Below are 18,835 nucleotides of genomic sequence, written 5' to 3' on the forward strand. Positions count from 1 at the left end.
GAACAACTTCCCTGACCCCAAGCTTTTGAACAGTAGTGTATATTTTTTGTAGAAGTTTGTTGATTTGCGTTATAAATGTCATTTTTTAACTTAACTTTCATTACAAAAATGTTACAATACTTTGCTAATTAATGAGAGTACACAATGAATTACTATGTCCTCCAATATTTGACATTTTTTCCATCCGGGAGAATATACAGTACATTTTACCTAGATAGTTACTTTCGGAGTAACACGCTACTCTTAGGTATCTGTAATTGGGGTTGCTATGGGGTGACACAAGTACTTTTGAATTGAAGCAACTGTAATGAATTACTTTCTTTTAGTAACACGCTCAACACTGCTTTTGTCTTAGTGTTCAATGAGCACCCGCCTCTTGATGGCAACCCATCAATTCTAGCTGGGTTCAGGCTCGCTATGACAAACCATTGCAAGATCATAGATGGGGGTTGGGTGAAAGGGAGTGGCAAGATGTCCTTGTCCAAGGGAGAAATGTGCACACACAGACACGTACACAACATACACACATATGCTTCAGACCCTTGGCAATGTGCTTTGTGGGAGACAGATTGCATAGCACAGCTTTAGTCTGCTGAAATTCACATCCCAAAGCAACAGGGATAAATGATTCATAGACTGAATGAGGGACACTGCACTATCACTCTTCAATGGAGAACACAAACAGTAGAAAAGGTCTGCTCTGTGGATCAAGTCCTGGAGAGAAAAAAAAGGTTGTAGCACTAGCACAGGGGTCGGGAACCTATGGCTCGCGAGCCATATATGGCTCTTTCTATGAGTATCTGTGGCTCAGAGACAAATTTGATTGCATGCAAAATTTCTCCATCCTGTTCAAAACTTGAGTTGACTATCCTATTCAGGTACACGCAAAGCCGTCCAGATCTAAATAGCATTGTATTACTTCGCAGTATTTATAGGGCATGTTTTTCGCTACAATTTACAGTCAAGGTGTCACACAAAAAAGGGGGAAAAAAACTCGTTTTGGCTGTACAACGCTAAAGAATCCTTTATATAAAAGTTCACTATATAATCTGTGTTCAGTGTTCAGATACCTTATGATGAATCCACAGAACTGTAAATACGCCAAAACACCGGAAGAGAACTTAGTCATTTGATTGGGTGAGTGGGAGGAATGGGTGGAGCTATGCAAAAAGTGCAAGCACTCCCTCCCATCTCTCGCTCTACGCCGTCTGCGCCAAAAGTGAGCTCATCAGGCTCCCTATTTGCAGAATGTTGTGACGTTTTTACACAATAACTGCTTGCATCTGGTTTTGAAACCAATATGTATGAAAAAAAGGGTCAAAAGGAGTTTAACCGATCTTGAGTAATTGCAAGAAAGAGACAAGTTTAAAGTGGTATGTTTGTTGATTTTGGGACAGGGGCTCTGGCATTATTCTGTTTTCATAATTTTTATCAAATCATCAAACATAAATGTGCTGAAGACTAAGCTTTTGTCTGGGGCGCGGGTTTAGCAATTTAGTAAATTTGTCTCATAATATATGGTGTGGCTCTTTCCCAAAATAAAATTAATATTTTTTGCTTTTATGGCTCTTTGAGTCAAAAAGGTTCCCGACCCCTGCACTAGCAGGTGAATCCTTTGAAAAAATCAATTGAAAAATGAAGACAGTTTATAGTCTTCATTGGGGAATGATCTGCATGGACTGTTGACTATATTTTGAAAAATGTTCCATTTTTTGTGGGGGCCTTGTTTCCAGACGGTCTGATATCAGCTTTCCCTACTATGGTACGCCATCAGATTCTCCATTTTTCCAGTTACTCGTCTTCTTGCAAGATTAACATTTGTCTTTTTTTGTATATTTCACTGTTGTTGTTTTTTTATAAATACATTTGTTAAGGGGTAAAGTGTAAAGATCCGATTTTAAATGCATACAAAAACGATATACAGGGTTCGTACACCTCTTTCATGGCCAAATTCCATCACTTTTAAGGACTTTGAAAAAAACAATTTTCCATGTCTCCAGTACCATTAAAAGACAAAATCCATTGTGAACCATGTACTTTGCGGATCCACAAAAATATATAGATTTAGATTTAGATTGAATTTATTGATCCTCTTAGGGAAAATCACTTCCAAAGACTAAACTAGGGGAGTCACAGGCATCATATTACAAAAAAACAGCAGAATGCCAAACATATAGGAGTGGGACAATGAGGGTAGACTGATTGAATCGGTCAGCGGGTCCTGTTGTTTAGGAGGGTAATGGCAGCGGGGATAAGGCTTTTCCTGAGGCAGGCCTTACAGAATCTTATCGTCCAGTATCTGCACCCTTATTTTAGAGAGATGAAGTGTTGGTGTAGTGGGTGAGTGATATTCTGGATTATAGCGTTTGCCAGTTGGACAATGGACCCATTATTTAATTCGGAGAGGTTGGTTGTGGGTAGGCCAATGATTATAACTGTTGTGTACATGATATGAGTGAGTTCAGTCCATTCCAGAGAGCATAGTAAAAATGCATGTAGTGCAGTACAGTACATTGCTTCGGTAGTTACAGAAAGTGGGATGCATTATATAGTCCTTTGAGTTTTCGGATGACTTTTTTTCAAAGTAGTTAGTCTGTAATGCAATATTTAATCTTGTGTGTGCATCTATCAAAACATGATTGTTATCTTGAGTAAATCAGGAATATATTTGTGGATCTGAAACATTATCTGTGAAATATTTTTTACACAAATCTCTCTCCATATAGGTGCCCAACACCTATACTAGAGTTAACCCTAACCCTATAATATATGTACATGATCATCGGACAAGGCCATAAAAACTGTGCCAGCTGCCATTAATCACGGGTAAAGAGGACATGCAATTGCTAAGCGAAGCCACCAGAGAGAAGTGTAAGCGTCATTTTTAAAGAGACTTGTTGAGAAACATGAAAATAATTTACATTACACTTCACCAGAGATTCAACCACTTTTTAAATGTTGAATACACAACATGAGAACTCAAGGATTTCAGAATTTCAAGTACCCATATAACCCATGCATATATATTAGTTTATGGCATCAAGGCTTCTTGTTTTTGTCAGGAATGTCTGTTTTTAAAAAATCAAGTAGAAAAATTAAATTTACCGATGTTCTAATTGAAATTGTTACATTTGTATTGTTACGGTCGGTTTCGAAACGCTATAAAAGAACAGTTTATACAACAAGGCCAAAACTGAAAATTGTATTTATTAGTTTTGGACAGTGTAATTGATCTGGGTCCTTCTTGGCTGTTGTTCTGTTGGGTCTTGCAAATATATGATTTGTGTTTTGACTCGTTCAGCTTTTCATTTTATATTTGGATTAAAGTTGCATTCCTGGAGTAAAGGATATTTTTATGAACCGTGTTCTTAAAGTAAACATCTTAGGGTCGAAACGACCCTAATTCAACCACGGTTAAAATACAAAATAGTTGGTTTTTCATGCCCAATAGTGGTTTTTCCAACACTCCAAATAGTCCAAGTGTGTGACACATGACCGATACACCGGGTTGTAAATAGTCAATCACCAATCCCCTGGGCACTATAGAAGCTGCGATAGCCTCCTTAGTTGTGAGGGAGAGAGCAATGAGTGGCAACTGCAGGGCAGTCTTGAGTTCTAGCCAAGTTCTAGCCATAATACTTTGACACTTGAGTTGTTTGTCAACATCTTTTCACACCATCACTTTTCCTGGGAACTTGTTTAGAATCTTTAAAGACCAATTAAATTGGTCAGGTGCCCAACTGCTTGACCTTAATTATTATGGCGGGCTAGGGAGTGAGGGAAAGAACCTAAGAACATCAGTCAGTCAATGTTCCTACAACCCTGGTCTGGTAGGAGCCACCAAAGCCTAAACCCAATCCTCTCATCCTCTCAAGTGCTGCCCCACCAATACACCTTTTTTCAGAACAAATGCGCTACGGACATTACCCACTTAAACCCATAATTCAAAGGACACTGCGCTTGGTTGTGAACCACAACTGGGAGAAACGGCCATTGTTAAGTTGTTGACAAAGATTTGTGCACGTTAGTTTGCTTTGTTCCATAAATGCAGTTCGTCAACATTTTTTTTCTCTATCTTTGTACATTTTTATTTTTATTTCCAATATAATTATTTGCACAACATACTTCTCCGGTGTCTTTATTTACTGTTTCTCTGCCCTCCAGCAGTTGAACCTGTTTGTTGTATACACAGTCCCTCAACAAAAGTTTTATGACTTGTAATAACAACACCATTATTATAGTGTTAAATAAATATTTGCCACACCAACACTATGGATGTTATGGTTTATAATATTTATATTGAAAATAAACATGTAAAATATTTAGCAGATGTGTTGCAATACCCTAATAGTCAGGTAACAAAGGAACATTTTATTTATTTATTTAATTCTTTTGAGTTTAATTTTAACATTTTTCAAAATTGAAATTGAGGGGTATACCGGCAGAGAAAAGGTAAAAAAAAACATGGATTAGGGAGTCTGAGTTAGGAGATGAAAACATTTGAAGATTAATTGTTGTTCTTTAGTATACTTTGTAGTTAATTTAAGACACACGTTGCCACTGACCTGCCAACATGTGGTGTGTTACCTGGAACACTAACCAAGAGGAAGGTCAAGTGTTTTGCACAGTGCAGCTAATACTACACAGAGTTTCCCATTTATGGTTTTGTAGTTGCTGAAGCTTTTTCAATAGCTCCAAAACAATTCCCAGTAGTTAAGATATCCATCCCTTCGAGCAGTTGTTACCACATCACAAAACACAACTTTTTGGTGGGGTGCATTGGTTAGAATTAAATATTTTCTCTGTTTAAGTATGTGTTAGAAATGCCCAAATGAGTTATGCTTTATTTTCCCCTGTTTCTTTGTCCCTTTAACTTACTTTTAGCAAAGCTGTTCGGAGCGGTACACATTATGTAGGAGAAATGGGGGATTAAGGGAACTGCTTGAGTGTGGCGTCATGCTCATCCCAGTGTTTTTTTTTTTTAATTTGTTAGCATAGCATGAGAATGGTGGAAGCAAGAAAAGGCCTGTTTCATATTTAATCCAAATGCTGATCTAAACTTCGAGAAATATGAAAAGAGTTTACTCAAGCGCGTTCAAGAAGTTTACATACTTGGAAGCGCATCATGAATTAGCTGACAGAGGCTACAAGGATGACACAAGCCAGGAGAACATGCAGAGAGTAAAAAAGTCCCAAATTCCGTACAGCTTCTAAAGTATACAGTAGTTTTTCATATTCTCCATCATATTTCCAAAGTATATCTCAAGGTAGCTTTTACTGCCGAAAATGGCTCCACCAGCATCTTATGCACTAATGAAACAGGAGCTTATCAATTTCCACAAAATTGTATCATTTTTCAAGCAGCAAAATTCAACCACACAACAATTATGTTTCTAAAATGAAGGGACATGTATGCTCAACAAAGTTTGGAAGGAAGTTTTAAGAACCAAGAATGCATTTTGTTGAAAACACCAACTACCACAATTTAGAAGTTTAAACAATCTTTATTGTAGGTAAAGTAAGGAATCACCTTGGTGGCATGTTCAAACCAGTTTTTGCCCTTAGGTTTTAACTGTTGTTTTAATAATTATAAATAAGTAATAAAATATGTACATCAAAGGAGAAATCTGCAGAAAATGTTTACAAATGAGAATCTATTTTAGGGTCTACAAGGACATCCGCCAAAATTTCATCCAAGGTATCAAGATGAAAGACTAACACAAATGTAGTACAAAAAAACCCACCTTTTTTTTAAAGAACATTTTTTCTTTCGCTGTATGTTCCTTCTGACTGTATATCTGGATTATGAGATTATAAGAGAAGTCAGTCAAAATAAGAGCTGGAGATGAGCAGAACAGGATACCCAGGGCATAAATCTGCAACAGGCTGTAGGAATTTACAAATCTTAAGACTGAGGGGGTTTACCATCATTCCTATATAAAAAGGCAATCCATTGGCTGAATGCATTACAAAGTGAAACATAAAATGGATCCCACAGTGCGATGCATTCTACTGAAAATATTCTTGGGGAAATCTTACTCAAGCTATTCAACTTTTTTCTAATGACACCAATTGAATTGTGTTTGTTTAATGTGATCTGTCACGCTGGAACTTGGGAATGTGATCCACTTTGTTGTTTGAGTGCACCTGAAGGCACTGTAAGTAGACAGTATGGGGTAAGAGAGATGTGTGGGTGGTGGGGGGCAGTTATTTTGGGAGGGGGAGATGTGAGAGGGAGAGAGAGAGAGAGAGTGGGATATACTTTTCAAAGATTGCTCACAAAGTTTATTCGGAGCAGCTTTTTCCGATATCCATAATGAACACTGACTCATTCATATCCGTGAAAACTCAGGAGTTAAAAGTCTCCCTTTAGTGAATTGGTATTGGTCTAAAATAGGGGGCGAACCTTTTTGAAGCTGAGAGCTACTTTTCTGTAACTGATTGGCGCAACGGGCATTTATACAATGACAATTATGTCATTGTGTCGATACTATGTTATTACCATGTTGTGATTAGTAGGGGTTGAAAAGGCTCAGTCAACCACTAAACATCATGCCAATAAGAAATCACATTTTCTAAAAAATATCAATCACTCATTATCCATTTTTAGAACCAGTCTGCTGGCTACTCAGTTGGTCTTAAGGGGGACTAAATGGTGCCCAGAGGTGCCACATTGGAGACCACTGGTCTCAAACAAAGTGATATTGAGCATCATTGCATCCTTCCTACATATCCTTCAGCGTACACCTCATATTTTATAATGTATGCAAGGCTAAATTTTCAAAGTTAGCGGGTGGTCGTTTGAGGTGTCCTTAAAAAAATCGAAAGTTACATTTTTTTCTCTACGTTAACAAGGCCCAACTGAGTTCAAAGAGACCCTATTCTTTATTTTGCACTGCTCTTGTCTTACTTTTATCAGAGCTATTCAGGGCGGAACACATCAGGTTTGAGGAATGGGGGCTGAAGGGAGTGCTGGAGAGTGAAGTCATGAAAATGGTGAAAGTATGAAAATGCCTGCTCCAAGTAGCGTCCAAATGCAAAACCAAACCCTTTAAGCATGGGAAAATAAAAGAGTTTCTTTGAGTGCGTCTAGACAAATGCATGTACATTAATCCCTCGCTAGTCTGTGCCCCGGTTATTGCTGGTTCACTGCTTCGCCGATTTGGAGTTGAATTGAATTGTCCTCATTGTAATTGATACTAATGTATCGTGCATTGTGTTCTGCAGCTGACAGCAGACAACAAATGGCATCAGGGGGACTGTTTGGATGTGTTTGTGCATGACTGCCTGTGTGCCCGACTGTGATAGGCTGGTGTATGCTATCAGTCAAACAGCAGTGCACAAGTGAACGGGTCCACCCTAAACAAACACGGATAGCTGGCTTTTTGGCTACATTGAAAAAAAAATCATCAATAAATAATACTCTCAGGAAAGTGAGAACACTGCAAAGAAATACGGATCACTGGCGGGTGCTTTGTGAATTGTAATCGAGTTAGGGAAGTGACTGAGGCAGTGTCATAAATGAAAGCAATAGGAGTACTGCAGGCCTGACCTACTGTGGCTCGGATACGTCTTACCTCTCACAAGCTGCCTAGTATGTATCTGTATAGTTATTTATAGTTCTATAGTTATTTTATTACAGTTGTATACTCTCAGTCAGTAAGGACGTCATCTTAAGGTTAATTATACCCATGGAGGCTTTTATTAAGGGGTGTCAGTACTTTCCGGATTTTCACTTGTTGTTGGGGTTTCTGGTACCTATTAATAGCAATAACTGATGAATTACTGTACATATCATATGATCATAATTTTTAGCCAAGCGATGGCAGCAGAGAGTAACAAAGTCCCAAAATCAGTACAACTCCATCCATCCATCCATTATCTGCACCGCTTATCCTCAGTAGGGTCGCGGAGGTGCTGGAGCCCATCCCAGCTATCTTCGGGCAGTGGGCAATTGACACGCTGAACTGGTTGCCAGCCAGTCGCAGGGCTCATAGGGACAGACAATTCGCTCGCTCATTTACACCATCGGGACAATTTGGGCCGGCCAATTAACCCAACATGCATGTTTTTGGAATGTGGGAGGAAACCGGAGTGCCCGGAGGAAACCCACACAAGCACAGGGAGAACATGCAAACTCCAGACAAGAGGTTCAATCTCATGAACTCGGAACTGTGCCGCACACGCACTACCCACTGTGCCGCCATGCTGCCCCAGTACAACTCCTCTAAGGAAATATTTTCGTCATGCTATCTTTTAAAAAAATATATATTAATGAGTCTATCCTCACCGGTAAAGTCATAAATCTTATATGTCAGAACCCTTAACGACCATTTTCTTTTCAGCATCTGAGCGACAACTCATAACATTAGCCCGTCGTCAATCTTCTTTTGAAAAAGATCTGTCAATTGGCTAAGGCCGGACCATTTTAGAGGCACATCAATAGGTCGTTGTGAATCAATCAAAGCACAAATCTTGGATGCTACTACTCCAGGGGGAAATTGTCAGCAAATCAGGAGCGTGCGTGATGAATTATGTGCACAGCTGCATCTGACCTAAGCATTACCCTGGGTGCACCTCTCAAAACACATTGACCTGAGGTTCTTTTGTCGAAGGGACTGCACATCCTCATCTGCAGCTGTCTGATGACATTGTTTGAACATAGCAGTCTGAGATCATGCATAGTTTTATCGGGATCACGTCTACTGAACCAAGCCTTCGAAAAAGATTTTAAAAATTGGAAAACTGTTTTACGAGCATCTTGTTACAAAAATGCTCACCTGATTGAGCAAAAGAGGAGGGGGATAATTAGGTAATGTGAGTCTCTGATGCACGAGAGACAGATGGACATACCACAGATCTAATTTGCCCCCTTCCGGACTCGGTGGCTACAAAACCAGAATACGAGACAAACTGCTCCCTGCCCCCGGCATGCCTGCTCGCGACTGAAATGATTAGTTATATACTTACTTCGATTACAGAGGACAGCTATTAGGATCGTACATAATGCTGGGTATAACGCAAGGGTATATACACATACAAACAAACTGTTTATCAAATCCAATATGTTAAAATTTGAAGATATAGTGCATGGTTTGCAACCAATAATGTTGAGGGAGTCATATTCGACCCCAAAAAATAAATAATTAAATTAAATAAATTAAGAGCCTTATATAATGTAATGAATTATTTTTTATTATTATTGATACAAATTGTATGCAACAACATTAGTCTTGGCACGAAAGGGGTAAACAATTAATGATGATTCGGGGGGGGAGAGAGAAAATAATATCAGAATAAAACCCCAAAAGTGTTTACAAATTAGTTCCTAGAGACTGGCATTAGTTATAATCATAGTGCCATATTTATGAATGAAAAAGAATAGTGCAACATAACATTACTGCAATGAAAAGAAGTGCAATAATATTTAGCAGAGACAAGAAAAAACAAAAACAAAATAATTCACGATGTATTTTCACAGTTTTGTGCAATAACATTTAGTCAAGTCAAGTTTGTAGGAGTCTCAAAGGGTTGTACAGACCACAGATTATTGCAGACTACAGACTATTATTACACCATCGCCTGATCTAAATTCTACATGAAGGCAAGGAAAATCTTTGAAAAAATGTAATAATCTGTTATAGCTAACTAGAAATAAAACAGGAGCTCAGGAGGTGAAGCGCTCCTCTCAGGATCAAGAGGTTGCAGGTTTGATTCCCGGCTTCTCCATGTGATATGTCGAAGTGTTCTTGGGCAAAACCCTGAATCCCTAATGCCCCCGATAAGCAGTTAATTGCCTTGTATGGCTGGCGCTGCTATTGGTGAGTGAGTGTGTGTGAATGGGTAAGTGTGAAGCTCATTGTAAAACCCGTTGGGAGGTCTTCAGTGACTTGTAAAGCGCTATATAAATGCAGACCATTTACCATTTAGTTGCACTAAAATGGAGTTGAGATAGAGATAGATCTTATTGATTTGTCATTCTTGTGCACATGTATACAGAAGGAAATGTCTGACCTGCAGTTTCCATAAATATATAAATAAAACATATGAAGTTAAAATAAGTATCTAGTAAACATCGGAGTCTCTGAAAAATTATACTGTACAATAGTGCAAAAGAATTGTGAGGATAATATAAAGTACAAATACATGGATGTGCAATAGTAGGTAAATAATCATAGTTACGGGTACTGTACAGTGGAGAAGCTGACCAGTCTGTTTTTGCGCCTCTTGATCATTCTCTCACTGTTTTGTTTGATTGTGGATTTTTATTCAGACACAGCACACACACAAAAACATTGTGACAAGAAGGAAAAACCCCAAATAAGTCACAAGATATGTTTTCACAATTGTTCATACTCGTTTAGGGAGGTGATGGCCCGGAGGAAATAGCTGTCTCTGTGCCAGTTTATATAAGCCTTATAATGAATGCAACACATGCCATGTGTGTCTATATTACCTGTAATAACATACTATCAAAATGACTAATGTGGTCGTAGTGCATCATGATGAGAATGGTGCGCCTTGTGACTACTCTGTCGTAAGGATACCGCCTCAAGTTTAACTATGTGGGGTAAGCTTTGTTTTCTTCTTTCAATTTTGAATATGCAAGGAAACACTGGAAAAGGTATAGGCACTCAAAAGCTTCAGTTTCAGCCTACCCCCTTTGTGCACATGTTTAAGTATTGTATTATTGTATTCTACAGTATGAACAAAACGTACAAAAGCAGACTTTTTTAATGCAACAAATCCTGAGATGTTGATACCAAACACGCAGGACAGCAATATTTTCTAGTGCGGTCACTTTAAAGTCTAAATTTAGATTCATATGTTGGTGTTTTATTTTTAGCAAGCGTAAAAGTAATTTTTATATTTGTTGTACTCCCAGCATGATATCAAAGAAGTGCAAAAGCAGGGAAAAAGACCACATTGTACAGAAGACTATATAGAAAGAAAGAATGAAATTTAGTATAAAAATAGTATATGTCTAACTGGAACAACAGCAGACTCTTTAATACAAAATGCTTAACGTTAACCCACTCCTATTGCACTAATATATATACACTAATATATACAGTGAAGAAAATAAGTATTTGAACACCCTGCTATTTTGCTATTTCCCGCTAAGAAATAATGAAGGGGTCTGACATTTTCATCGTAGGTGCATGTCCACTGTGAGATAGATAAACTAAAAAGAAAAATACAGAAATCACCATGCATGATTTTTTTATGATTTATCTGTGTAATATAGCTGCAAATAAGTATTTGAACACGGGAGAAAATAAATGTTAATATTTGGTACAGTAGCCTTTGTTTGCTATTACAGAGGTCAAACGTTTCCAGGTTTGCTCACACAGCAGGAGTGATCTTGGCCCACTCCTCCAAACAGATCTTCTATAGATCCATCAGGTTTCTGGGCTGTATATAGCAGGGTTGTCAAACAAATTTTCACCAAGGGCTACATTAGCATAATTTCTGTCCTTCACAAATGTAAGTAGATGTATTTGAATTGCATTATATGATTTGCGTTGAAAATACATTTTGCCTCACATATTTATAAAATATTATAACCTAAGTAGCAAAATCTAGGACATTTTTTTAATAGTTTATTTTTAAATTCCACTCATTCACTTGAGTATGGAAACACTGCCACGTAACGATGCTTAGCTGTCACTTTGCAGATATCGGAGTCGACAGGCGTTGTGTGCAATATAGTACCTACAAATGGAGAAGTATATTGTTGCGCGGTCTGAAGCCAAAACGGATATGGAGTGTCTCGGCTTAGTGTTCATTTGCAAGCTCCCTGGATTGCATAAGCCAACCAAGTATACAGTATATGAAGGCTTTACTGCTTCCACAGGTTTTTGTAAAATTTTCTTCTATTTATTTATAATGAGGAGGTTTTAAAGAAGATTTAGAGTGTCAGCTTCAATGTAAGGATTTACGGTAATTTGTAACTAGATAGTTACTTTCAGAGTAAGGTGCTACTTTTGGGTGTCAGTAATCTGGGGGTCATGACAATTATTTTTAAATAAAGTGACTACAGTATACCATTTTCATGGCCACATTCAAGACCTGTTAAGGGTTTTTGTATCCAGTTTTCAAATTCTTCCAGTAACATTAACAGAAGAAGTCCGAAGGTGAATCATGTTGAAATGAATTGGTGTATCATTTTAAAGCAGTTTTAGGGGGTCGACTTGTATTTGTGAATTATAGGGTAATTTTTAACTAGATAGCTACGTTTAGAGTAAAGTGCTATTTTTGAGTGTCAGTAGTCTTGGAAGTAACATAATTACTTTTAAAATAAAGTAACAAATAATGGTAACTAATTACTTTGTTCAGTGATGCACCTAAACCTGTTTAAGACATGGACAATGCTTAATCCCAGTTCAACTTTTTCACGAGAAAGTGTCTATTCATCTGAGGTTTTACGCATTGTTTTGTTGTTAGGAAAATCAGGAGAGGAAAGATGGAAAGGCAAAAAAAAACACCTTGGAAACTGTAAAATGTATGTAAAATGGATTATTTCTAAATGGAAAAATAAAATATTGTATAAAGATGTAAGATATGATCCATTTGTACATTATCTGCACTGCTTATCCTCAGTACAAGTCACGGGGATGCTGGAGCACATCCCACCTATCCTCAGTCAGTGGGCATGGGACACCCTGAACTGGTTGCGAGCTAGTCGCAGGCACACTGGGGCAGATAACCATTCACTCGCTTATTCAGACTTAGGGACAATTTGGACCGACCAATTAATAAATCAGAGAACACGGAGGAAACCCAAGCAGGCACGGGGAGAACATGCAAACTACACCTGGGGAGGCTGCGATAGCTGGACTTGAACCCTTGAACCTTTGCACCGTGGGGCTGCGCTAACCACCCAGCAGCCGTGCCGCCCGTAAGACATGATAAATTGTTAAAATAATTGATAGAAGAAGCATTCAAAGTTATTTGAGGGACAGGTTTTCTCGGTAACAATGACTGTAACGTGTTAGTAGTAAAATCTTCTCAACTCAACTGCAGCTACAAAATATGGCATTCATAGCATAAGCTATAGTCTTCCCAATCCGTCACTCATCCGCTCACAATGTATTAACACATCAATACCACCAAGGGTATAAACTATATAATATCTTTGAAGTACACCTGAACACAGAATATGAGGACACAGACTCATTATTTTATGGCAATACGCTCCCAAACCTATACACTTGCATCGGGGCCATATTTAAAATTATAAAATAAGTGATTAAAATCGGGGGGAGGTTTATATGAGCATTTGTGTGTCCCCAGTAGCGAATGGTCGGGAGCGCATTTGTAAGAGGGCTTGGCCTATACAGGAACAACAAACCAACACAAACGTGGGGCAAACATGAGCATAAAATTAACAGTAAAAGTGTGCTGAATTTTGGGTCTTTCATAAAAGAAAAAAGTCACTCTTTGAGTGGTCTGAAGCCAAAATGGCTATTGATTGTCTGCCAAGTGTTTGTTTGCAGGTTTTCAATATTGCATAAGCCAGCCAAGGAAATATGAAGGCTTTACTGCTTTCAAAGGTTGGTATACACATTTTTTATTCAGTTTGGGGGATTTGGCATCAATGTCAGGATATACAGTTATTTGTAACGAGATAGTTAATTTCAAAGCAATGTGTTCTTTTGGGTGATAATAATCAGTAATCTTGATAGTATGGCAAATGATTTTAAATAAAGTGACTGCAGGGTTCATACACCCTTTTCATGGCCAAATTCAAACACTTTTTTAAAGGCATTTAAAGCCAATTTTGCAATTCCTTCAGTACCAGTAAATGAAGACAGTTGGTGGTGAATCATGTAATTTGTAAAGGCACAAATATGTCTGCGATTTAAAGATGTGATTATTAATGTACCTCATGCATTTATCAAGATGTTATAGGGAATATATATATTTTTTTCAGACAGGTAATGTGAAGCTTACAGTTTTAGTTGCACGAAATTTTTCCCATTGCAATTAACCCCTTGGAAACCTTTTTTTTTTGCATTCCCTCAAATAAATGTCCATAACTGATATGAAACCCTTGCACTACTACACGTTTCGTAAAGCCCTGTTTAAGTTTAGCATTCACCGGTCTTCTTGGGCAGGACGAAAGTGGAAGACGATGTCTTATAGGGAAATGCAATTTAAGTTAATGCCAGCTAACTTTAATCAATAGGGAAAACATGCAATGGCAAAGCAATACCGCCAGAGAGCAGTGTCAGCACTCTTTTGAAGCCAAATTGTTGTGAAACATGGCAACAATATAAAGCATTTACAAACACTTCACCCCAAATCCAAGCACTTTCTTATCTTTGCAAACACACCAATAAAATACAAGCATCAAAGGATTTCAAGCACCCTTACCAACCCTGTTGCTAGTTACTGTAACTAATTACTTTTTTTGAATAACATTCATAACTGCTTACAAAACCGCTTGTTTTAACATGATTCTTTTTTTTTATTTGAACAAATTTATTGACACTAATAACGTTTTAACATGATTCAAAAGAAAAAATAAGCGAGAAAAACTGAAAAACGCGCACTAGAATGCACACACCGCTTGCCGTGCACAGACCTTCTGATGTCTGCAAGGCGCCCACGTCTGCCCCTCTGCCACACCCGCCACACGCACGGACACACAACATCTTTAACCAGCTCATTACGTGATCATCCTCAGCTTCAAAGCCTTGTAGCATCACGGTTTAAAAAAAAAAAGAAAGACGTGATTAATCTCGGAATGATAATGGAGATTACTGATGCTACGATAAGGAAGATTCACCTGCTGAAAGCCTCTGCACACAGGGCCAGATATGCATGAAAGGGAAAGATGCTCTGGTTACATCTACACTGAAACGAACAAGCATAGTGGGTGCACAGAACGTGTCGACGCCCTCTGTCCTTTGGCAAGGAAAACAAAGCGTTGTCTGTGCGAGGTTAGGGATGCAGCTGGCCCAAAAATGTCCTTTCTAAGTGACGTGCACCTGTTCGGCTATCGCACGAAAGCAAAACAGTCACCTCGTACCTCTAGTGCCGCTGCCAGCTTGGGGTGCCAGGCGTCAGAACTGGATGCAGATCATGGAACTTGCGGTGATGATTCAGATAGCCGCACGCTAAACGGCCTCTTCTTCTTCGGCCCGGAGAGATGGAGCCCTGCAGGCGGGGATAGCGAGCGAGCACAAACCGGCGAGAGCGCTTTCGCCGGGGGAGGAGGAGAGGAGAACTTCCAACGTCGAGCGTGCAGCGTGATGTGTCCGCCTGCGCGCCACTCAGCATTTGCCACGAAGCATCACGTCGTCTTATCACTTTCACTTTTTTCCTACACAGTTATTTTTTGATTCGCACCAAAAATCTGCAATTCATTCAGCATCTAAGTAATTCCAGTAAAAAAATATATATTAACTTAAAGGTATTCCGAAATTCTATAACATGCAAAATGTGAGAAAACATTTCATCTTTTTATTTACAGAAAAACCTATGTACCGTATATTTAATCAGTACATTCCATTTATTTTCCGAGATAATGCATTTAAGACAGCCTGTTTTGTCTTTGACATCATGAGTTGTGACGTCATGGAAGGAACACGGGCACCCCAGCAAGACAGTCACATTTAAGTTTTAATTAGTCACATAGGTCACGAGTGTTTCAAGCCAAGATTTGGTAGATATTGTTGAGAATGCCGAGGTGCCGTGTTGCAAGTGGATGCAGGAGTGGTACAACAAAGGCCGAGCAGCCAAAATGGGGTTTACTGGCAAAAATAATACGCACAGCGTTAACTGTGGCCAAACCGGAAGCAATCAACAAAAGGCGTTTGCTGCCTCGGTGGAAAAACACCAGGCTGGCCGGCCCAAAACACACAGTGACGCAACTCAGACAAAAAAGGTCACAAGGTAAGCAAAGTTCCGATTTCTAAAAGCAGAAATAAGCTATATATTAGCACTGTTCACTACAATCTCTGTCTGTTTAAGAGCTGCCTCTTATGTTTTGTTAAACTGATGTAAAAAAGCATCAATAGATACTGTAGGTAATCCTCCATTTCTAGCAGCAACGGGTCGGTTGAAAATCCTTGCCCCTCGCCCCCGAGACATGAATCATATGCAGCCAAGGTGCCTTCTCCTCGCCCTCGAGACAGGAACAAGGAGCAACCAAGGAGCCTTGTCCTTGTTGGCAAGACAGGAATCAGTTGCGGCCAAGGGGCCTTCTCCTCATTGCCGAGTCAGGGATGTGGGGCTTCCCCCAGGTCTTTTGGTGGTTGGATCATTCTGTTTAGGTTTGGTGGTAGATGATGGACCCATTTGGGGTGGAGGCAGGGACTGGAAACAGGGTTGCTCAAAACAGGAAGGGCGTTCATTAACAAGACCAACGTACAAACAAACGAATGGTCACAAAGCAACAAATACAATTTCCAAACCACAAACCAGAATCAAAAACCAATCATGAAAATGGAAAATGCAAGTAGTAAAGTAACAAACTAAAAAACAGAAATTAACAGAGACTAACCTGACATGAAGGTGGAAATAAAAATGACAAGGACCCAACTAGTATAATAATAATAAATAATAATAATAATTTCCTTTGTATTGTCATTCTTTGTAACAATGTACACAGAACGAAATGTCGATACACCTGACCCGTTGTAGCGAGCCGATGCAGCCGCAGCCAACAGAGGGCGCCGCCATTTTACCAATTAGGTATGACTCGGCCGAGGCGCGAACCTACGACCTCCCAGTCTCAAAGCGGGCACACTACCATCTAGTGTCCAAATAGTCATTTATAAAGGGATGATTGGGCACAGGTGTGTGCGGAGATTCCATATACCTGTGCCCAGTTTCAAAGGTGGTTGGTGCCCTCTAGTGGAAGGAGGCTTCCTAAACCCTAACAGAAAGAAAACCCCAAAATTGTGAAGTCCAATGAGAAAGAACTTAAACAATAAATACATATATTGTGAGAGATATTTAAGATATAAACTCTTTCCTGGCGAAATTATTCAGATAAAAACACTTATTGAGTTTTTAATCTACATCGTGGATGCCTCAGCTCACCCGACACAGCCATCTTGGTCGGCTGCCCTGGGCGAACTGACAACATCCGGCCAGTAGGCGTGGTTTATTCACATCACACATAAACAGGAAATGAAGTCGCACATGAGTGCGATTTCACATTAAAATGAAATTACTGAAAAACGTATTTACAAGTAATGGAATTAGACTGATCTACCGTGACAATGTGTGTGTGTGTGTGGTGATTGTTTTTATATTTAGGAATATAAAAGCAGGTTAATTTCATAGCATGGAAGTCCGAGAAATACACAACCAAAAACAGCCAACTTTACATATATGCACTCCACAAACAAGGGTACCTGAAGGCACTTCTAAGAGGGATTTGACATTTGAAAACACATATCTTAAAATTTAGCATCAATGCAGAATTATAGCACTTGCTTCTCTTGTACTAACACTACAAACACACTGCTGACACATGAGGACTAAATCCTGCTTATTTTAAGTGTTTCAGTCAGAATGTTACGAAATCGTTTTAATAGTGTTTTTAAGTAAAAATTAAGGTTTATCTAAAATGTGGATTATCATATATATTCTTCTTACAAAAAAAGTATTCCACAGCACTGCAGCCTTAATGCGGATTTCTTCGTGGCTCTTGTGATCACTAGTAAACAAGCATTTTACGAGCAAAGACTCAGAGCGAGAACATAGGGCGAAATGAGTGGGTTAGTCCATGTAATTTTGTAAAATAACAACGGAACCTTAAAACCACATCTTAACCTGGCGGGGGGCTAATTGTTGATGCCCTAGCAACATCCATTGCAGTCTTGTAATCCTGGACGAGGTATTACCTTTTGTGCGGCCCCCTCTTAAGGTTTCTTATTTTCTTCATGCTGAGTTTTTGAGTTTTTCCCTGCCTTCATGTAGGTTTTAGATCAGGGGATGTTGTAATAATAGTCTGTACAGCCGTTTGAGACTTCTTGTGATTAAGGGCTATACGAATAAAGAAGACTTCTGTTATCTTGAATAGAAAGACAAAACACAAATTTGAAGATAAAAATGAGTAAAATGACCTAACATTTACATTTCATTATTGTTCCTCTCTTATCTTACAGGGAGAATATACCAAATTAAATAAAGTATCTGTCTTGACAAGAATTGTTTTTCATTATACAGTGTTCAAGATCATGAGAAAATCAAGGTTTAATTGTGTACTTGACTTTTTTTCTATTAAAAAAACAATTCAGAGACACTGTTTAAAAGTATTTGCAATCGGCCAAATAAACCTTTCTTAATAGAGTAGATATAATATTTATACTATGACAGGTTTCTGCGCAATCTGTCCAAGAGCTCATTTATTTCTCGGTCGAGACCTGGGAGTGGATCTGGGTGGACACCATCCATCGTCTCATTAGGAGTATGCCCATCACTACTGTTACGCATACACAAATTACAGACACTTTGGCAAAAGGGACTGATCTGGTGTATCATTTTTAGGGTGTTTTTTATTTCAACCTACCCTGGCGACCCCCACCCCTGACATACCCTACACCCACTCTCTCTGGCGACCCCCACCCCAGACATAACTCCCACCCCCTCTCTTGGGTGATAATTTTCATTTGTATCAAATTAAGTAGTAGCATTGTGTTACTAACACCTCGCTCAATTGTAAACAGGAAATATATTTAGCATAGGTTCCCCTTTTAGGTTTGGTGTGTTTTCGAAGTGTTCGAATTTGTCTGAGCAGTTTAAGTTTCAGTATTGAAATATCATCTGGTCAAGCTGAGATCCTGATCATTTCAGTCAGCTTTCCAGAATGTAA

The 18,835-nt window shown here is 38.9% G+C and overlaps 1 protein-coding gene across 6 annotated transcripts in view; it reads right to left on the reverse strand.

The window, feature by feature from the left end:
* Positions 1–15,248, reverse strand: part of LOC148369841 (band 4.1-like protein 1) — an 83,955-nt gene extending 68,707 nt beyond the window's left edge. For all 6 annotated transcript variants that reach the window (XM_088332056.1, XM_088332054.1, XM_088332055.1 and 3 more), the window contains exon 1: positions 15,038–15,248. The gene's annotated coding sequence lies outside the window, so the exon portion shown is untranslated. The remainder of the gene's footprint in view (positions 1–15,037) is intronic.
* Between the last annotated feature and the right edge of the window lie 3,587 nt (positions 15,249–18,835).

The sequence above is a fragment of the Urocampus carinirostris genome, chromosome 3 (genome assembly GCF_059441175.1).
Source record: "Urocampus carinirostris isolate Australia breed hairy pipefish chromosome 3, RoL_Ucar_1.0, whole genome shotgun sequence".
Lineage (NCBI taxonomy): Eukaryota > Metazoa > Chordata > Actinopteri > Syngnathiformes > Syngnathidae > Urocampus > Urocampus carinirostris.